This window comes from Mixophyes fleayi, chromosome 5 (genome assembly GCF_038048845.1).
Source record: "Mixophyes fleayi isolate aMixFle1 chromosome 5, aMixFle1.hap1, whole genome shotgun sequence".
In the NCBI taxonomy this organism is placed as follows: Eukaryota; Metazoa; Chordata; class Amphibia; order Anura; family Limnodynastidae; genus Mixophyes; species Mixophyes fleayi.
In genome coordinates this window covers 79242081-79265330 of record NC_134406.1, presented here as the reverse complement: position 1 = coordinate 79265330, position 23250 = coordinate 79242081, and the positions used below count along the sequence as shown (strand labels likewise).

The following is a 23250-nucleotide window of genomic DNA, read 5'->3' as shown; positions in this document are numbered from 1 at the left end:
AGTATATTGGTTAATATTGTTTTACCGTGCGATTGCAATCAGTACGCCACATGTCATGGCGCAATCGCACGGTAAATAATGCATGCATACACTCGCACTGAGACATTCACTTGTACATAGTTCATTTTTATAATTGTCATGTTTGGTATCATTCTAATCCCCTATTTCTCCTGAGATGTACGGTTCATTCGCCGAAAGGATGACACATTCCGTATGCTAGTTATGGATGATAGGAAATAAATGGTTAGAATGATATGTCTGGGAAAATTAGTATTCATCCTCTGGAGAGCTGACCCCCACCCTTGGAAAGCTGACCCCCACCCTTGGAGGGTGTCGTTTGAACTGACCTATGGACTGCATTACATTCTGGTATGAAGACTGGGGGCCTGATGCTGAGTTAGGACCAAACCATAAAACAAGGAGCAAATTTGCACCTTGGTAAAACCATGTTCTGTTGAAGGGAGGGTAAATCTAAAATGTGGGGAAAGAGTTATAGTTGGTTTAGGGAATGTCCTAGATCAACATTAAATGATACATAAAAAAAGCAGCTGGTATTTTCCCTGTGTGCAAAAAGAAAAATCTTTAATTTGCTCCCCTTGCATTGGAACATGGTTTGTCCAGGAGTAAATTTACTCCTTTTTTTTTGCTTTGCTCGTAACTTAGTATCAGGCCGTAGGTCTCATTATGTATTAGTATGGTTAAAGTAATTTATGCTTGGTTCATGACCCATTGTTTATAATAGGGTAATCTGTAAAGGTTGTGCTGCAGTGAGAAGAGTGGACATTAACAGACTCCTGTATGCACCATTCAGGTCTTTGAATAAAGCCTGAGGATTCCTAGGTTTGTGAAAACTTCAGTGTCAAATATTCAGTATGGACATGGGGATTCCTATTTTTCACTATTTAGATCATTATTATCTGTGGGACTATCTAGTGATACACAATTCTATATAAACAGGAACACTCAAGCTAAATAAGACAGGTATTTTCCTGTTTTATAACTGACATAAAAAGCATTAATTCGAGACCTCATTGTACTTTCTTTAACCGATTCTATAAATTCTACCATAAGTCTTTTTGCTGGTGTTTTGGACAATTTTTAAAACTTTAGTTGTTTACAATTAAACCGTTTGCTTGTTGGAATGTGTGACAGCAACTACACTTACTAACATTCACACTGGCTAAGGAACCGGAATTAAGTGGTGTGACATCCATAAATAAATGTATGTTCAGTGCATATTTTTGTTTGCCTTCATTATGATTATGACCCAATTACACTCAGAGATTGAAAATCACATTGTGTATACTGTTTATAGTGTTATGTAGTTTTCTTTAACACTAAATAAGGAAATTAATTACATTTTCAAAAGCATAAAAATAAAAGTGAAATGCATTATTTTTTTCATTTCTGATGACATAAGATGCTCATTTAGGGCCTGATACTGAGTTAGGAGCAACAAATAGAAAATGAGTAAAACCATGTTGCATTGGAGGGGAGGTACATTTTAAACATAGAGACAGATTTATAGTTGGGGTAGAGCATGTCCTAGATCAACTTTGATTTCAGTGTAAAAATAAAACTATTAAGTATTTGTGTGCTACATGAAAAAACAGACAGTATTTTCCTAACGTGCAAAAAAAGAGTCAGTTTGTACCCCTTGCATTGTAACATGGTTTGTACAGGTCCAAAAGATGCTCCTTTTCTTTGCTTTGCTCTTAACTCAAAATCAGACTCTTAGTTTGTACCAGGTGAAAATTCACGGTGTGCAGAATGAAAAAAAGGTGATCTGCTTTAATTTTATTTTCATATATACTGTATACTATCAATGTGAAAAAACACAATATTTAACCATAAATCACCATTCACATGTGTTTGTTTCATCGTATTACTGAAAAACATCCTGTGAATCTGTCTATGTGTGTATTTTCAGCATATTAGTGCACTTATAACACCTGATAAATGCTTTGAAGAAAGCTTGTAGGTTAATGCAGTTTCAACAGTGGGGAGCCCTCTCAAACAAGTTCACAATCTGTTAGTTCACATATTTTCTATTTCCTGCTTTGCTGAAAACTCTTGGTAATATATATATATTGTTTGTAATAACATCTGGGTTGCAAAGACCCTTCTACTTGCTACAAAATGTGCATCTACTTCACTTCATTTACTACTGCAGTTACCTGTGCTGAATGAGCTAATTGAAGTGAAAGGTGTATTATAAAACAGTTAGTTAGTTAGGTACAGTTAACTACAATAGTAAAATAAGTTAAAAGTTTGGAAGCAGAGCACCTTATATTGGGTGCAGGCATTGAAAACACTATCACCGAGCCCCTTGGCAGAAACCGGTGGTGGCTGAAAACGGCTCCCGTTCTGCTCTTTCCATTTGGTATTCGCAGCACATGCTCTGAGATTACAGTAGGTGCAGGTAGCAGTGTAACTACCTCCGTTGCAGGGTGTGAGGCAGCTCTGGGCCCTCACTCAGCTCCAGGACCCGTAGACGCTGTACCCCCTGCAATGGCTGTAGTTCTGCCACTGACTGAGTGAAAGGGGGGGGGGGTTATGTCTGGCTGCAATATTTTGCTTTGTTTTTTAAAATGAGATTGTAAGTGAAATTGAACTGGTGCACCAGAAAACCATGAGGAATTGTTGAAATAACCTGGTCTTAGAGACTTGAATCATCTGTAACTACCTCATCCTTATTATCTAGAACAAAACTACAGTGGCAATGACCATTTTTCTTTGGACTATGAACACACTACAGATTTCAATGGAATTGATTCATATATGAACATGTAACAATATTGCATCTTATTGCTAATAAAGGAGAGATACATTAGAAATACAACGACTACTACTACTACTACTACTACTACTACTACTACTACTACTACTAGTGATAGTAATAATAATAATAATAATAAGGTGTAGTAGGAACTTTGACTTGCTGAATACATCAACAGATCTTTAAATGAGAAAGATTAGCACTGTGTGAAGTCCCCCACATACACACAAACAATCACATACACAATTCATAACCACTCCACTGAACACTACAAAAACAAACAGTCGTACTTCTACAATATACAGCCATAATTTGAATACAATACAATACAATACAATACAATAGCCACCAATGCCCAGGAGATAGTACAGGTCTACAATCTATCTTCCTGCTCTGACAGGCTCTCTGCACTTTCCTGTTCTCCCTTTGGTTCACTCATCAACAGAGCATCAGTGGGAACCACAGTACATTTTCATTCTCAAAATCACATACTTTAATGAGATTGTGCTTCCCACAACCTTGCATACTTAGGGCCTTACGTAGAGTTGGACACAATTTCCTTCCAAAACAGAAGTAGATTGCGTCAATAAAATATACACATTATACCTAACATCCTAGCTGGACGCATCTCAGCTGATCGTCATCATTATCAGCTTCTAATTTTCTAATGTACACCAGGGGCAGAACACTGGCGACAGATATGTTTCCTGACAGGCATATCTGTGTTCTTCCAGGTATACATTGGTCACATTTACGTAAACACACTCTTACTGTACTTTGCCTATGAATGCACTTCCCTTGGCTCCCCTGATCTGCCTCTCTAAGTGAGGAGTCGTAAACGCAAGATGCAACTGACTACAATTCAGTGGTGGGCATGCGCAGTTGTGAAATTCATATTTTAAGCAATGCAAATGAATTTTAGTGTAACTCTACATGAGGCCCTTAATATAGTGTAATAATGAACACTGAACGAATGTAAAAATGAATGAAAAAGAGTAGGACATATCAGCAGCAAAACGCAACACAACAACTGTTATAAAACAGTGTTTTCTCCATTACCTCTTGTCTTCTGCACACTTTGATGTTTGAGGGATTGTAAGGGTGAAGTAGGATACATTATTATTATTATTATTACCATTTATTTATATAGCGCCACTAGTTCCGCAGCACTGTAAAGAGAACTCATTCACATCAGTCCCTGCCCCATTGGGGCTTACAGTCTAAATTCCCTAACACACAGACAGACACAGACACACACACACACACACACACACACACACACACACACACAGACTAAAGTCAATTTGTTAGCAGCCAATTGACTTACCAGTATGTTTTTTTTGAAGTGTGGGAGGAAACCGGAGCACCTGGAGGAAACCCACACAAACACGGGGAGAACATACAAACTCCTCACAGATAAGGTCATGGTCGGTAATTGAACTCATGACCCCACTGCTGTAAGGCAGAAGTGCTAACCACTTAGCCACTCATGAATTTAAATTATGCTCTTTTATTATGTATTTTAATGTAAACTATACCCTTGGAGCAGGGCAAGATGGGTCCTTGACCTGTACAAGACCCAGTATAGCAATGTATCGCTTTACATGCGCCATGCATCTGAGATCATGCTGAATGGCATCTGAAAAGACAGACTGCATACACAAACAGAGCATTTGCAAACTAAGATAAATAGAGAATAATTCTGTCTTTGTAACACTGCATAAACACAAACTAATAAACACAAATGGACATGTAATGAGATATAAACACCGACATGCAGTAATACATATTTCCATTTTTAAAAAACATACAATCAGACATATTTGATACACATTTACATATGCAGACACTCTTGAACACATAAATACACTTCAGAACGCACATATGTACAAACACAAAGCATAAGAAAGACAATCATTCAGATGCAAAGGGCTTGTCATCTCACACCAGGCAATGGCTAGACCACTTTTGATATTACCATATAAAAGATAAAAAATGACATACTAAAAGCAATTATTTTGTTGGGTTGTATAAGCTATGCCATACCTTAAATTTTGGAAGCCTACAAATAATTTTTTCTGAAGTGTATCATAAAATATCCAAAAACACATTGTCTAAGTAATACTGTGTTGATATTATATTATGTTCACTCAAGGCAAGAACTCTGTATTGTTAACACGTTTACTTTTTTATTTAATTGGCAATACATGATGGTGAACCCTTGGGACACAAACAGAAAAGTTGATTATATATTACATATATACTTGTCCCTTAGGAAACAAAGTTACAAACAAGTATGTGCCTGGTTGGTACATGTCTTTTTAAAAATAAAATAACAATAATACATGTTGCAATAACTTTATTTTAATATAAGTAACCATTTAAAATATTACATTTTAGATACAGTTATAGTTCAATAATGTTTTGAAGCAGTGGTATTTGCTAGATAGAGTGATAGAGTAATATGACACCATTATCTTATTAATGTGCGTGTGTGTTTTTTTCTTTAGCAGCCGCTGTGATGATTTGGGAGACAGAAGTCACACCAATGTGTCTTTGCATGTGTTAACGTTTAAAAAGCAAGCATGGGAATTGATTAAGAATGGCTGTACTGTCAGGTCGTGAATATTAAAAATAGCCACTAGAGGGCGCTTGGGCTCAGTGCTTTGGGGAGCAGCTGGATGTAGCCTGAGACTGTGATGAGCTAGTGAAGGTGGATTATTCTCATTGTGTGTGTGCCGTCTTCCAGTCACAAACCTCTCACTCCTTCCATCCCACTTTCAATACTCCACATCTCCTTCTCCCCCTTGAGTGTCTATAGTTATCCGTCAGCAGTGATAAGATCTTGGAACAACATATTACCCCCAGGCAACCCGCACCTTCCTCAGACTCTGAATGAAGATGGGATTTCCAGAGGTATCCTAAAACTCATCTGCTTACAAGATCATCTTCCTTATGTAACTACAGCCAAAGGGACTGGAAGAGACGTATAGCAAAGGAACTTTACAAAGCATCTGGAGTAGCCTAACCTTCAGCGAATTTCTGCAATAAGGTAGGGTATGAAAACATCATACTATTGTTCTTATAATATTTTAAATATTTTTAATCATAGGCAAATTACACAAATATTTATTTTTTATCATTAAAACTCTCTTAATGCAATAGTCATGTTTACTTTACCCCTTATGCTGAAACGGCAGGGAAGACAACTGATTGTAACCTATATAAAGCTATGAAATGTGATCCTTGATGTAACCTTTTTATATCTCAGCAGGTCACAGTTTGCTAGCAGTTCTTTAGATGTTGCTTACTAAATTGCATACTGTAAACATAGATTATTGTATGCTAAAATTAATAGATAAAGAAAACCCTGTAACTGGTATTACTCTTTTACACTTATACAGTGTGTAGCTGAGCTGGGCATTCTTTTTAATGATTACACCCCCCATTCTGTAGCAGTGGTAAAGAGAGACATAGCTTTAATGTGGTATACATGAATAAGTGACCTGTCTAAAAATAATTCCCATTTGTTCTGCACTCTTAAAATATCTGTAAACTTTTTACAATTGTCAGTAAGGTGCAATTTAAGTAATCAAACGTGAGTTTTGCTTTGGATTAGGTAAATTTGAACTAATTTGGATCACTAAAAGGGCGCTTTAGTGAGACTCTCCTTACTATACATGCTTTCCAAAAGAACCTGTCTTAGACATTTTCAGCACTGGGATTCCCATATGATGTAAGCTCAGTGTGCTCTCAGAAAACACAGTGTACAGTATTTGTTTTACACACATGTGTAGTTTGGTGACTTTGAGCCTCTACCTGCTTTCATTTGTACTGATCTTCTGTAGCTCATTCCTAGCTAAAAAAATTTTTTTAAAAAAAGCCTCTCCAAACCAAGTCATGTACACGAGAATTGCCTTCATTTGCTCACAGTGGTGTTACCATTATCACTTAGCAGCTAAAACAGATTAATATATAATGTACATGAAACGCTAAGTGCATTATGTCAGTCACACACTGCACAAGCAATCAGCATCTTTGGCAGTAATATGTTGACGTGTAAATCATTCATTATGTTATTATACTGGGTACTTTCATTGGAAAAAATGTGCCAATTACACTTGTCCCAGGGAGTCTCATAAAGTGTGGTCAAAAGTTGTAAAACTTTAGAGATGAAATGAGAAGACTGCAGTTTTATCTCCTATTCAAATAACTATGTTCTTCATATTAGTGGGTGCTACTTGCTTATAATATGAATACAATTCATTTTATATCTGGAAAACAATTTTACACATCAAATGTATACATCTTTACAGCTTTAAGTCTAATATAATCTCTAAACTGTATTGCACAGTAAGTTTACAGAAGTTTGAATTGTAGTCTGTTTATCAGTCTACAGCTTTTTTGAACACAGATTATTTACTGTTTCACTTACTCAGTTTAAGGCTTTTATGTTTATCTTTTTAATCTAGGAGTCTGTTTTTGTTTTTTTGTAATCACAAAATATGTAGCTGTCCAAACATCCAAATAACACATAAACAATAACCCACAAAATAAAGCAATAATTTTTTTTAACAAGATTCAATTAAAAAAATATGATGTGTGAATGTTAAAACCAACCATTTTTTTTAACTATAAAATTACTTTTTCCAATAGTTTATATTCAGGAAAATACAGTAGTTACATTATTCACATAATAATAGACTGTATGCATGTGATTATTGTACAGTGGATATTATAGTTGTACATGTTTTGTAATTCAGATCTTTTCACAGCATAGTGTAATATCAAACACCACACATCCCCTTTGTGTAGAAAAGAATCTGATAAAAGTGTAGTGTGATAAAGCGCTACAAATAGACAATGCACATGTCTAGAGTGAATCACAGTGTTAGGATGTGTGAGAGAGAACTGAGCGTGATACAGGTGAATCAGAGATTGTTGCTGCTCTCAGCTCTCAGCTCTCAGCGGTATCACACACACTGCTTGGGAAGCAGAGCTTTTCTGCTGTCCATAGCTTTGTATATGTCACTAGCAATTAGTGCTCAGTGGCATGAGATATACATTGCATTCTTTGCTGATAGGCAGCTTTATAAATGCGTGTGCGTTTCTACTGAATGTGTTTTTGCAAACACACACAAAAAGTCTAGAATAGTTATACAATGGTAGGTGTTGTGGTTAAAGTCTTATTATTTTCACCTTGAAGAAAGTGGATGTTGATGAAGCAAATTTATTTGAGACAAGCAGAGTGTTGCAACGCTATTACAACGAATGTAGAGCGCCAAGTCCCCACATGTGTGCCATACTCACATACATACTGTATGCAAGTGATCTAGCCAATATGATGAACCTTTATCCTTTTCTTAATTCTCCATAGGTGTATATTGGTGAAAAAATCATTTTACACTTTCCCATAATGACTGTGGATTCATATGACACTGTTTTACAATTTGGATACATTTGCATAAGCTGTCAATGTGCCTGCATCATTGTCAACAGGGACTGTTTTCCATTTTCAAGTTATTAATTTATTTGTATTCATTAATATGGATTACTTATGATTACACGTTATTTATCTTGTGTATTTGTATGTCATTGCTATATTACCCCAAGAGAGAAAAACATAAACAGATGGTTACCCTTTAACGGGCCATCATAACTCATTTATACATTAAATGGTTTTTAGGTTTACATTGTAAGTCTTGTGCCCTGTCACCTTGCTCATTATGCACAAAGAGCTGTAAATTCAGTTTATAGGCAAGAATGAATATCAACAAATCACTAGTATTTGAGTCCAGGTATTGATTCCTTGAGTTGTGTGCTAAGTTGGCAAACAAATTAATCATGGAGGCAAATTAATTGAACTACAAAACATACTTCGCCTTTCATTGAGCATTGCGAATGGGAAATGCATTGTGAAATGTAAATGAGTGTCAGTCCATTTGCTCATGATGTTGTTATCTTATGAACGTTATTTAATATAGAAATTGCACATAGAGTTGGACTTTAATTGTTTAATGTCTACTAGTAATGTAAAAACCACACATTTAAACATTTATGGCAAGAAGACTAGAAAATGTGACTCATTCTAAAAAGTTGAAAAAGGTCAAAAAAGCTAGCATTAAGTGATTCCCTTCTGGTCCTAATACATTGCTTTCCAAAGACTTTGCATATAAGCATTCATATATAATAGATAAACCTGCCATCTAAAATGTATTGCATGCTAGTTTTAAGTCATAAGTGAGTGAATGTAGGATGGCCCTGAGTATAATGTCATCTGAGTAAGCACATGGGACCTGCTCTGAACCCCTCTCAGCATAATACCTTCCAACGTTCCCAATTAAACAAAATCCGGAAACACTTGAACACACCCACACTCATGTTGACCATTCCTCAATCCACCCAGCTATTTCTAGATCTATACAACTACAATCTTAGGGGTGTATTTACTAAAGTGCGGGTTTGAAAAAGTGGAGATGTTCCCTAGAGCAACCAATCAGATTCTAACTGTCATTTTGTAGAATGCACTAAGTAAATGAAAGCTAGAATCTGATTGGTTGCTATAGGCAACATCTACACTTTTTCAAACCCGCAGTTTAGTAAATATACCCCTTAGTCTTAGTAAGGTGCTAATCAGAAGGCTACATCCTCTTTAGCCTGTGGTGCAAATACCTCAACACACCCCACCATAAGTCCTTGTGGGGGATCCAAAAATGCCCTCTTTCAACATCTAGCCGTTTTTATAGATCGCAGCTAAAACTAGCAGGTAGACACAATGGTCATGTGTTTCATATCAAGAATTATATGCAACCACTGTTAAAATGCAAGCTATAGGACTCCCTATGCCACATGGTCAGAGTGGCACCGTTTACGTTTCTGGTTCAAGTAATTTCTTGATGTTATCTATGCACATCATGCCTTATGTTTTCACTTATTTGGGATATTTTATTTAAAAACAGTGAGATGCAGTGTTTTGATTGTCTATATATATATTGTTACTGTTTTGTTACCATTGCTTTTGTGTTACATTTGTCTTTTATCTTGCAGTAAATGAGTCATTGATGCACATATCTACATAAACCGTGCTCTGTTGGGGGACAAAATTGTGTAGGTTTTAACTAGTTATATTACCAGGACATCAATATCGGTGTGTACATCCTTTAAGCCTTATACTTTACATTACTGTAGTAAAGCCATAATATTAGAACACATAGAAGATTAACTTTTTCATCAAATCAGCTATTTTGTACTACAACTTCTCAGTATGTAATGGGAAGTACGCTCCCTTGCCCTGCAGATCTAAGCTCATTCTCATTCATTAACATGTATTTATAAAGACTAGTACTGAAAAGAACACTTTGATTTTATTCATGTTTTAAGTATGCCTAAGAGCAAATTACCATTTCTCATTTACATCCTGTGGTTGTTTATATACAATTTACCCAAATTATAGTTTTGATGCGTAATTTAATATCAAATACTGCAGATTCTTTTGTTTAAGAAGAAAATGAAGAAATTTGTTAGTGATTTAGAAATATAGGGGGTTATTAATTAATGGAAATCAGACATAAAAGTAGACTAAACAGAAGGTTTCTCAGTAAAATGACCATTGCATAATTTCTGAATGGTCAAGAAGAAATCTTAGATTTCCCCGCCGTAACCAATTTAACAAACAATATAGATCGATCTGCGCTCACCAAAGGGGGGGAGGGGAAAGGGATTGCTGCCACTGTCTCCTGTGAAGGAAAACCTGAACTTCACAATAAGAAATACAAAGACAAATATAAAAGGAGTGGGCGCAGAATAGGGGTGGGTATTGAAATAACATCGGGTAACATGTTACCCGATGTTATTGCAATACCCACCCCTATTCTGCGCCCACTCCTTTTATATTTGTCTTTGTAACCAATTTAACGTTTCTTAACGCAGACCCCGTATATGAATATGGGAACTGTGAAATTCTCCCGTTTCATAAGCTACGAGAAGCTCTGCTTTTCGCTGCAAGGTAATGCCATCTCAGGATGACGTTACCTGTCATTTTCAGTGGGATCCAGCTGAAGCCGCTCTGGCATGCGCATAGCAGTTCCTCCAGTCACTGGCAGTAGTGGGCTGCCAGTAAATAGGAAAAAACAGGTCATGAAGGAGGAGGGCATTTGCTGGGGCTCCCAGAGTAGCTACGGCATGGTAAATCACAGTGGTGTTCATTATGCATTACTGCGATTTGCAGCATCGAATAGTGATTGTCACCGCTGTAAGCTTAATAAGTAGACCCCATCATTTTTTTAGACTGACACTGGTAAAACAGGTACCTAGGTTAATTCTTTCACACTTGCACTTTCTTAGCAAATAACCTCCAGTGATTGGAGATCATGTTAATATGTATGTTTGCAAGTGGGTAGTAACCCATAGCTGAGCCTTCAAACTATCTGCAAATGCTCCCTTAAAGAACCTGGCAGCATGAGCAAATGTATTGTTTGCTCTAACAAATAAACAACCTGTATGCATGTTCAGGTGTTGTTTCAAAGTTCAATGTATTATAGGAATCTCCATATTTAAATATTTAAAATGTCACAAAATGTTTCCCAGATATGTTTTCTAACAAAAAAAAAATGTGTTGTATCTGACATTTAGGGGTATATTTACTAAACTGTGGGTTTGAAAAAGTGCAGATGTTGCCTATAGCAACCAATTATATTCTAATTATCATTATGTAGATTGTACTAAATAACTGATAGCTAGAATCTGATTGGTTGCTATAGGCAACATCACGTTTTCAAACCCGCAGTTTAGTAAATATACCCCTTAGACTTGATTATGTTTGATTTCATCAGTCAACACATTACATCCTTTTCAGTTTGTAATTATTTGTAATTTTTTTGTACAGTATGTTCTATGTGTTAATGTGATCACTTTCTACGGGCTGTGTGACAGTACTAATCAATGCAAAATTTGTGAACCAGTGTTATCCCAGATTTTCCTGAACATATACTTTGTGTTATTAATATAGTCACATGTGGACAAGAAGCATTAAAATATACATATAATATAGACAATGAAGGTTTCAAGCAGTGTTTTATACGCACATTGCACAATAACAGATGAATAACATAATGTATATTTAAATTCTTTGAAGTGCTAATTAGCGCTGCGGCCTTGGGGACCACTAATATCTTCACAATGTACACTAAAGGATATATTGCTCCACATTTAATATAATCTATATGTCTGCCTTTGTATCATAGACATAGACTACATTGATCAGCCACCCACACACAAAATACACCAGACACTTACTTCCCGCTAATAAGCCAGGGTCATTAGAGCCAAAAATGTGCAACTTCGGAAATCTTATTGTTTTTATTAATGTACTTTATGTACCTTACTGACTACAGTCATTTTGAAAAGGCTGACACAAGGACAAAGGTATATTCTCTTGGTTCAGCCAATAATGCAGTTTTTTTTTTCAGTTCAGAGACACTGGGCTGCTGCTAATACAATAAGAGGTATTTCCAACTCCTAAGAATCAAAAATCCATTTTAACTCTTTACTTTGAACATAGTGGCTGGATAAACTGAGCACACAGACAATGAACAAGCTTACTACAATGTATTAATGAGTGATGCTCTAAAATCTACTGCTGGGTAAAAAAATAAAGCAGTGTTCCAAGGAAATATGAATAATTGGTGATATTTTCAAGCTGTATATTGTTATAGAGGGCAAGGGCACGTGGCTGCTCCAGAGGGAATTCCCCAGTATTGTTAGTTTTTTTTTAGGTCACATGCAAATAACAACTGGAAGTGCAATGTAACATACAGTTCTACTATATTCAGAGGCAAAAATAGAAAAAAATCACACAACTATTTTATTTATGTTTTTCCAGAAATAATTACATTGAAACATACATATATATTTATATGTAACCACATTGTATACCACTTCTTGATGATGGATTATGTAAATAGTTACTTGATTCGTGCAGTTTATGAAAAGGTACTTCATCCTGTACTGTCACGTAAATGAATGGCCCGAGCATATCATAACATAGATAGGAACAGCAAACATTGCTATAGTAATGAACACTAGAGTATTTCATTTTTTAAACATTAGAACATTTTATGGGTACAAAATAAACGTTAGATTTTATTTATATTTAGTATTTTATGTATCTTTTTGTCCTAGTTGGCGACATAGAGAACTTTGCGAGTGTCTCAAAGTACATTAGTCTCTAGGTCCACATTTTGTGTGGTGGGAGTGCCCTCCATACACAGTATTTCTTATATTCCTGTTTGCATCGAAGTTTAGTCATAACTTCCCCAACCCTGTTTGTTCATCCTTCCACTCCTGGTAATTCATCCCCTTTTCCCATGGTTATTCATCATTGCCTCCCCTGGTTGTACAACCCCTCTCCTCATGGTTATTCATCACTTCCTCCCCTGGTTGTACAACCCCTCTCCTCATGGTTATTCATCATTGTCTCCCATGGTTGTTCAACCCCTCTCCTCATAGTTATTCATCATTGCCTCCCCTGGTTGTTCAACCCCTCTCCTCATGGTTATTCATCACTTCCTCCCCTGGTTGTTCAACCCCTCTCCTCATAGTTATTCATCATTGCCTCCCCTGGTTGTTCAACCCCTCTCCTCATGGTTATTCATCACTTCCTCCCCTGGTTGTACAACCCCTCTCCTCATGGTTATTCATCATTGCCTCCCCTGGTTGTACAACCCCTCTCCTCATGGTTATTCATCACTTCCTCCCCTGGTTGTTCAACCCCTCTCCTCATAGTTATTCATCATTGTCTCCCATGGTTGTTCAACCCCTCTCCTCATAGTTATTCATCATTGCCTACCCTGGTTGTTCAACCCCTCTCCTCATGGTTATTCATCACTTCCTCCCCTGGTTGTTCAACCCCTCTCCTCATAGTTATTCATCATTGCCTCTCCTGGTTGTTCAACCCCTCTCCTCATGGTTATTCATCATTGCCTCCCCTGGTTGTTCAACCCCTCTCCTCATAGTTATTCATCATTGCCTCCCCTGGTTGTTCAACCCCTCTCCTCATAGTTATTCATCATTGCCTCCCCTGGTTGTTCATCCCCCTCTCTCCATGGTTATTCATCATTGCCTCCCCTGGTTGTTCAACCTCTCTCCCCATGGTTATTCATCATTGCCTCCCCTGGATGTTCAACCCCTATCCCCTTGGTTGTTCTTCACTCTTCCCCAGTTATTTATCGCTCCCACCATGACTGGTATGTTCTCTTACTTTACACAGTAGACGCGGCAAGTAGAGAAGCTGGCGTCTGTCCCAGCATCGAAGAACATGATGATGATGATGCAGCTCCCAAACACTGATAGGCCACCATCACGATGCTGCAGCACTGTGACCTCAGCCTATTAGAGACTGAGAGTTGCAATATCACATGATCAGATGCAGGGACTCTATTACCCGCATTGATGGGGACATCAGGACAGCATGCCAGGAAAATAGGTTGACACTGGCAGAGTGCCCAATAGGACAGCTGGTGCCAGGGAGTACAAGCTCCTGCCCCTCAGCCCATGCAATGCCTCTACCCATGCCGAGCACTGGCCACTGACATCAAGGGGCAGCAGCTGTCAGCTTCTCACCTGTGAAGATGCTGGCTTTAGTTTTTCTAATGTATGTCCTACATCTGCCATGGAGCCTAAGGAGTCCAAACTGTAGGAATACAAGAACTTAAAAAAAAACATCTAGGGGTAAATTTATCAAGCTGTGGGTTTGAAAAAGTGGATATGTTGCCTATAGTGTCCAATCAGATTCTAGCTGTCATTTTGTAGAATATACTAAATGAAGGATAACTAGAATCTGATTGGTTGCTATGGGCAACATCTCCACTCCGCGGCTTGATACATTTACCCCATAAACTGATAAAAACTGTGATTGTCCAGGAAATCGGGGACACAATCCTGCAGGAATTTATAGTAACATAGCAACATAGTTGATGAGGTTGAAAAAAGACACCAGTCCATCAAGTTCAACATATTTTGGATCTCCTGCGATCCTGCACTTATATTTGAAATTGATCCAGAGTAAGCCACCGCCAATCTGTTTAAATTGTGAAAATCCCCCCAGACTCAATATTGCAGTCCTATTTTTACCCTATATCCACTACTATCCTTCATTTTAATTAACGGTCGTATCCCTGGATACACTTTTCTGCTAAAAATTTGTCTAACCCTTTCTCAAACATATCTATTGAATATGCCATCACAACCTTCCCTGGCAATGAATTCCATATCTTGACTGCCCTTACTGTAAAGAACCCCTTCCTTTGCTGGTTGTGAAATTTCCTCTCCTCTAACCTTAGGGGGTGACCGCGTGTCCTGTGTATAGTCCTTGGGGTAAAAAGTTCCCATGAAAGTTCTCTGTATTGACCCTTAATGTATTTGTACATAGTAATCATATCTCCCCTTAGACGCCTCTTTTCTAAAGTAAACATGCCTAAACTGGCTAACCTTTCCTCATAACTTAATGACTCCATACCCTTTTTTGTCGCCCTTCTCTGAACCCTTTCTAGTTCCAAAATATGTTTTTTATAGAGTGGTGCCCAGAACTGTACTGCATATTCAAGATGAATAGTCAATCTATATTTTCATCTTTTTACATTATTATATATTTCCAGGATCTCCATCCATAAAAAAAGTAAATACATGCACTGAAGGCGGATCCACACCTATGTTGCACTTTCTAGTATCTCTAGAACAAAGGCATTGATTATTGACAGGCCCATATACACACAAATCAGGGACAATTTAACTTGCCAAGTGTATAGTTGAACTGTGGGGGGAGCTGGAGCACCCATGTACCTATTGTAGTGTTGGATCTTGCATGCAGCATTCTGACTAGATTATAAGAATGTTCTATAGTGCTTTATCTGTATGCCTTAGGTTCTTTACCCTACCATATACCCCTTCTTATATAAAGCTATATCCAGCATATGGAAGAGTAGACCTTTCCTTTATTCTGTGCACCACAACCTACTTTACCGAGTCACCAATATAATGTTTATGTAGTAGAGACCTTCTATTTTGTGCTGCAGACAATAAATATTTTATATCAAAACTCATTTGAATATTTTTTATTTATTTTTTTTATTTTATGCAGTTCATTTTTTATTTCATACAGTCCCTTTCATTTGCCAAGTATACCTCCAAATATTTCTAAAGGGGCAATAAGCACAAATAAATAAAAACATGCACCTTTTGTAATTTCAATTGCAGAGAAAATGTGTGGATTGCCATAAGAAATTCAAAGTCATAGTTGCTTATAGTTTATTATTATCTACCGTATATTAGGAAAACTATAAAATAATATAATTAAGCTGCACTTCTGTGTGAATACAACACGACATGACCTGTATTGTAACAAAGCTGGTTGATTAGTACTACTAAGCAGGAAGTGCACCACTAGAGGGCGCTGCTACACCACCCTATAAGTTATACCATATGTTCTTATAGGGAGTACATTAAAGGAAGGAAAGCTCGTTTTTGGCTGGATCTAGGTTTAGCGCATATCATACTCAAAATACAGACAATATTTCCTGTGCAGCAACAGTTTATAAAATGCATTTGTAACAGTTTTCTGTGTATAATTTGGGGGATTTTCACTGTTTAACACTTTCTTTCCCATTAGGTTGCTAGGTGGAATATGACATTAATAGAACAGGCTGGTGGGGGAAAAACCTTTTAGTTACTTATTTTATCCTTGTGAATTTTATATTCTTTACTCAAAACAAAGGCTATGCTAGTATTTAATGATTTATACCTGTATAACATGGAGCACAACAAATGGTTAAGGAGCATTATACTGAAACAACAACTTGTTTTAAAATAGTTATATGTCATAAAATAAACTTTAAATTAGGTAATGACAACAATAAATTGTAAAATTATAACTCCGCCCTAAGCAAAAATTAAGATTTTGCTTAAATAGAATTAGGTTCACTAAAATACTGAATGCTACTTTGCCAGGATCTGGGTTTCCTCCCGAATTCATGGAGTCACACAATCTGCTTCATGATCCATCAATGCACTTCTTAGGCTGGGCACACACTGCAGTGCTTTCAGCCAATTATCGGGCCAATCAAACAATAAACGACCATATGGCCCAATATCGCATTAGTGTGTACGCTGCAACGATAAACGGTTATCGTTCCAAAGCACATCGTATTATTTCATTTGATTTTTAAACCGGACTAAAAATCTCGTTTACCAATGTAACAATGTCGTTTCAATTCTGCAGTGTGTATGCACTCATGACTGGCAATGTTAATAGATCTCTATGGAGTGTACAGAGTCACGATCTTTATGACAGATGAAGGGCAGAGAAGGTAAATCTTGTAATATGTGCTTAGTGTGTACATATGAATTGGGATGCTGATCTGAACTTTTTTTATTTTTTAATCGTTGGTAAAATCGTTAAGGATATCGAATCAGGAGAAATTTTGTATGGTGTGTACCCAGACTTACTCCTGGGCACAGTTTGTTTCAAACAAACTAATGCTTCTATTTTGGAAAAGGCACTTTCGCAATAGTATTGAGTGAGATAATAATAGAATAACTTATTGTACTCCAACCAAAAATTGAATTTTCAATTTGCAATGGAGTTTCCTTTAATCAAACATTGTTAACACTACAGAATTTAGACTTTATTGATAACAGATAAATATTTCGGAAAAGCTTATATTTTCAGTACAATGTTTCTTGAGGTTAAAGAAACAGATATGATGTACTGTATATCCTGTTGAGAATTATCAATCAGTAAACACTGAAAAATCATTACTAGGTATATTTCTGAATGTAGTCCTGACATGTCCCAAGTGCTGAGGTTATCCAAAAGTTCTATTGTGATCCCAAAGCCATTCTATTTTCATGTTTCCATATCCAGCAAGCGGCAATTCGGAAGACGTCCGTAACTTGGTAGGGGAACTTTATGTAACTCCAGACAGTCATGCAGCATTAACAGAATAATCGCATGTTCCCTTGGCTAAATAAAGCAACAAAGTTTTCCTGCTGACAAAAAAGATTGTTTCTGTCCAAACATTTTACAGTGATTGAGGGAATTTAGTTTTAGAGAAATATAACAGACACATCCTACAGTTAACTCAACATAAACAAAGCTAATGCCAGCACATTAAGCGCACACAGAAATCTTGGCGTGTTCGACACAATTCACAATTACCGTTTGATTGCACACAAACACTGAGATGATTTTTACAAACTTGTTACAACAGAGGCAGCTGGGTCTAGTTTGTTTTATTTTTCGCTGTTTGATGAGTGCTCACACCAGCAGTTAGCTTCTGGTGACTATCTTGCTTGAATGCTCTCTCTTCCACAACAATTATCCAGCAGATGCTTTGATGTGACTGGTGAACTACTGTACAAGGCTAAGAGCATTACTACAGTTTGTGGAACCAACTGCCTGACAACTTGGCACATTTTCTTCATGTTTGCTGAGTTCTGACACTTTGTGGTTTAAATTTTTATTATGATAGCAAACTTAAGAAAATAAGGATGAAAGCCAATCTAGGCTCATATGGTTAGTATTAATAAATGTAATAGGATAGTGTGTAAGAAGCAATTAGGTTTTCACTTCCATCATCAAAGTGTGCCATGGCACCAAAATTCCCCTGGCATCATTTTATAAGATAAAGAAGTATGACAAATATGTTCATCCTACCAATACTTTTAAATTGGCATTGTTTTCATTAGATGCATACATAAAACAAAGAAATGCATTAAGATGTTAAAAAGGAGTGACCTTCTGCCCCCTACAATTCTTAAATACATCATTGCTTTTTTTTTAACAATTAACAATCATAGTTATACATCACAGTTGCCTACTCTACGGGAATGTCTGTGAGACTCCCGAATTTTTGGGAGCTCTCCCGGACTCCTGGGAGAGCAAAGGCAACCTCCCAAATCCTGCCAGCTTTTTTGGTGAAGTGGGCAGGGACGGGGCTATTCACATTCCCCTGCCCCTCCTTGCTATAATAGGCCGAAATTGGTATTGTATAGCAAGGGGTGGGGCCTAATGACACAATTAGCATGACCACGCCCCCAAGACAGGACCAACTTTGAGGATCTCCCAGGGGGTGATCTCCAAAGTTGGCAAGTATGTTATACATCCAAGATGTAAAGTACCTAATGTCCTTGTTAACACAAATAAATATATAACATAGGTGTAGGACCACCATTTGCAACACCAAACCTGCTGATAGTACCCTGAGTCTGCACTTGACTTCCAGGACCTGCATTACAAACTGCTTCATCATGTGAACATCATTTAAAGAGGACTCCCAACATAAATCATTGCCATGAGCTGTAATTGCAATAAGAAAATTCTGAAAAAAATATACCCATTAGTTCAAGTGTCACATGTAACCAATTTGACTACTTCATCCTTTCTGCATGACAATAAAACTATTTACATATTTACATAACTTATCCAATCATCTGTTTTTGTCATCGGGCTATTGTAAGCTATGGAGCTATACTCGCCTGCCTTATCCTCCACTTGACTCTTCTGTACCCCAGGGTTTCCATGCTGGCATAGTTAAAGGATAATCCAGTTGTGCAAACTGATTGCATGGATAGTGCTCAGCTAGAGAAATAGACCCCGATGGCTGGTGGTCACTGCTACTTTCTATAGCGCCAGGAAAAAGAATGTGCTCACTAGTGGTCTAGTGTAGAATGCAGATTGAATGCAGAAGTGCATTTGGTAATCCAGCCCCATGAAATAAGAACAATAATACAGTTCAGTAGTCTGATGTCATGCAATTAACTGTAGCACAAACATTCCAGTAATGGATAATAGTCACTGATGCAATCTATTGAACAAGACTTAAATGTAGGCCACTGAAATAGATATATGATGGAGTAACAATAGAACCTGGATCCAATGCACCAGTTCCTCTGCAAAGATACATAATTACAGAAAAACTGGAAATACTAGACACTGATAAGGGACTCAATAATCTGGCAACTCATGCTTGCTGTTGCCAGATACTTATATAAACAGGTGATTGTCCAGCACCTGGGATGACATCACTCCTCATTAGGACTTCCTCTGTTAGCCTGTCCCAATCTGGAAGCTAATGATCTTAAGAACATAAGTAGCCTTATGATGTTGTACAGGCACAGGGACAACTACTGTCATGGTTTGTGACAACCAGTCAATGCTTTGTTTAGTGAATCCTCCTTCACATTGCAGAACACGAGACCTCTGGTGCTTTAGGAGGTAATCTCGCCTACCAGCCTCTGCACTTGACGCCTCTTAACTGAATTCCCCTGGTTATCATTAAAAAAGCACCTTGCAGTACCTTGAAAAATATGATACTAAGTAAAAAGAAGATAAAGAAGGGAAAGGAATATAAAGAAAGAATTTAAAAAAAAACTGTGTTACTTGTTCAGCTTCAAGATGACAACCTTACAGTGAGCTGTTATCATTCATTCAATGTTGTGTGCATTTGCCACTGGTACTCACAGTATTGAAGAAGTAATGATCAGCAGCAAAGCACCTTACTGAAGTCAGGGAAGTATGGTTTTGACAAATCTAACAACAGTAATAGTACCAATTTAAAACCTAATTGCAATGTAAAGTAAATAACATCATTCCGTTTTTGAGCTACAATATTTTTGTTGAGATATACAACTTTGCTCCCTCCCTCTCTTGTACTTTATGATATACCACCTTAGCTATTGGCTGCAAATACTTTGACATTAATTCTTCAGATACAATGTACTGAAAGCTGGTCACAGAGACCGATGTCCAACATTCTAGTAAACATCTTACAATGCTCAGAACATCTTAGTTACCACCATACAATACAAAGAGCATGCTCAGGATGGTTATACAATACACAGATCATCCAACTGACTGCAATACATTGCAGAAAGCATTCCAAAGATCAATATAGAATATAGAGAGCATCCTAGTGATGGCCATTTAATGCAGTGACTGGTGCACAGTCACATATCCAGCCTATGCTCAGGCTGCAATTTACACAAGTTTCCTCCACCCCTTCAGCTGTGGGATCGACAAACTCAACACACACCTGAGAGTGGTTTACATATAACACAGTTACCTACCTGCCCAAGGTACCTGAATCCAGAAGTATTTTCTCTCTGCTTCAATCACAAGTTGCCTCATCCTTCCCTCCACTACATTGGACCAGCCCACAGGACTGAAAGGCGCTCCCTAAGGCCTAGAAATACAATGTGCTAGGAAACAAGAGCTGGGGGATGGAGTTACTCTCCCCCTCCTCCTCTTTTTCCTCATTCTCCCTCTTTCCTCCTGTATCCTCTTTTTCCGTAATCACTGTGCAGTTGAGGCAGTAGATGCATTACACTGCCCAGACACTTAGTAATTACATGTGTTGAACTCCTCCAATTGGGGCTCCACACACACTCCTCTGACACAAAGCCTCATGTGAGTGTGTGTGCTGACCCCTGATTGGAGGAGTCCAGCACATGTATGTGAGTGGCGGGCCCCAGCTGCATTATGGAAGTGTAAGTGACAGTGTGGTGGGACGGGACACGCGCATGTAATAAGGTGGCTAGTCCCTGTGGAGGGGCCAGACACCACAAAGTAGTCTAAAAAATTCCAAGTGAAGACTTTGGCCAATCTCAAATAAATGATGGATAAAAAGAGGCACTCTACACAGTGTGCTGCCTATTATATAGAGATGGACTCCACACAATCCCAGAAAACAATGTCACAAGGGTATAATAAGATATGTATGCATCAAGTGCTCACAGGAATCTGCATAAGATGGATCTAATCTTTATTGGGCAGAGAAGTTCAATCCACAAACATGGCATATATAACAGACTAAAAAAAATAAAAAAAATGTGCAAACCTTGATACAATAAACCCAAAAATTAAAGCCTAACAAGTAGAAACAAACAAAATTTCAGTGACCATTGAAATTGACATTGATGTCAAATTCTGCACGGTAACGCACACAAAATTTGTGGCCAAATACAGAATGAGTTGAATATTTTGCTAAACTTTTCTCTTATCACTATTATCTAGCATTAGAAATCTGGGCTAGATTTATATATTGGGCACATAATAACCAATTTTTGGTCCCATACCAAAACATATGGCTATTTTATTATATATTCATTACTTGCATCCACTAAATATTGAAATGTTCAGCACACAGATTAGTACCAACTCCTGTCATTGACATCCAGCATAGAACAAAAGAAGTGGCACTGTATGTTTGGGCCAACAAACAGAATAAGAGACTGAAACTGAGATTTCATACAAAGCAAGAGAAGTGGTATTGTACAATAGGAAAATAGAAAAACAAGATAGTACAACTGCAAGGGACAAGCTGAGACATAGTTTTACTGAGGAGGGAAGTTGTATTTGTATTGCTAATCAACAATTTAGGGGATGAACAATGGCTGAGAGCTCCAGAGTGTGGACAGCAAATGAGATAGTCATTAGTAGGAAGTAAATATTCTGCAATTGGAAGATTAAAAAGTATGGGAAGTATGGTATTGTTAGAGTATCAGTTCAGAAAAAAAATGGCATAGAAGTTTTATTTCATTGGATCAGGCAGCGCCCACTATAAGCTCATCCTTCAACAAGGCTTGGTGGCACTGCTCGGCATGTGCTCAGTTAAACCTTGAATCTGGCAATCATGAGAACCAGGGGCCTGATTCATTAAAGATCTTAACTTGAGAAACTTCTTATTTCAGTCTCCTGGACAAAACCATGTTACAATGCAAGGGGGGCAAAATAGTATTCTGTTGTGCACATAAGTTAAATAGTGACAGTTTTTTCATGTAGCACACAAATACTTGATAGCTTATTTGTACACTGAAATTTAAAGTTGATATTTGTGTGCTACATGAAAAAACAGGTAAGTATTTAACTTATGTGCTAAACAGAATACTAATTTGCACCCCTTGCATTGTAAGATGGTTTTGTCCAGGAGACTGAAATAAGAAGTTTCTCAAGTTAAGATCCTTAATGAATCAGGCCCCAGATCTTTAATGTGATTAGGCAGCTCTCTCAAACAGCACCACATCAGTTCCCATATTAGACATATCAGAGTATAATAGATGAGGCAGGAAATTGAGGTCGGATTATAGTTGTTCTTCATCACGGGCCGCCTTTAAGCATGAGACTAGTGTGTGTAATGGAAAATCCGTTCCTGGATGATTGGAAATCCTTTCCTGGAGATGATCTAATGTATTTGACTTAAACAGCCCCCAGAACTGGGGGCTGTGTACCTTAAATTGCACTTGACAGACAAGTAGGCACACTTGTGCATGTAGCACAGCTCTGTGGGTTCACATTCTTTGAGTGTGGTACATGACCTGTTTTGTATTCTGCACATTTGATTGGGATGAAATATTTTTTGAGTTGACCAGATGGTAAATGTGATACCTAATTCTAATCTTTTGATTACGTTATAGACTAT

General features: G+C 37.5%; 1 protein-coding gene across 1 annotated transcript in view; it reads left to right on the top strand.

The window, feature by feature from the left end:
* Positions 1-5502: 5502 nt before the first annotated feature.
* CPNE4 (copine 4) overlaps positions 5503-23250 on the top strand; it is a 339071-nt gene continuing 321323 nt past the window's right edge. Inside the window, exon 1 of the mRNA XM_075212441.1 lies at positions 5503-5831. The gene's annotated coding sequence lies outside the window, so the exon portion shown is untranslated. The remainder of the gene's footprint in view (positions 5832-23250) is intronic.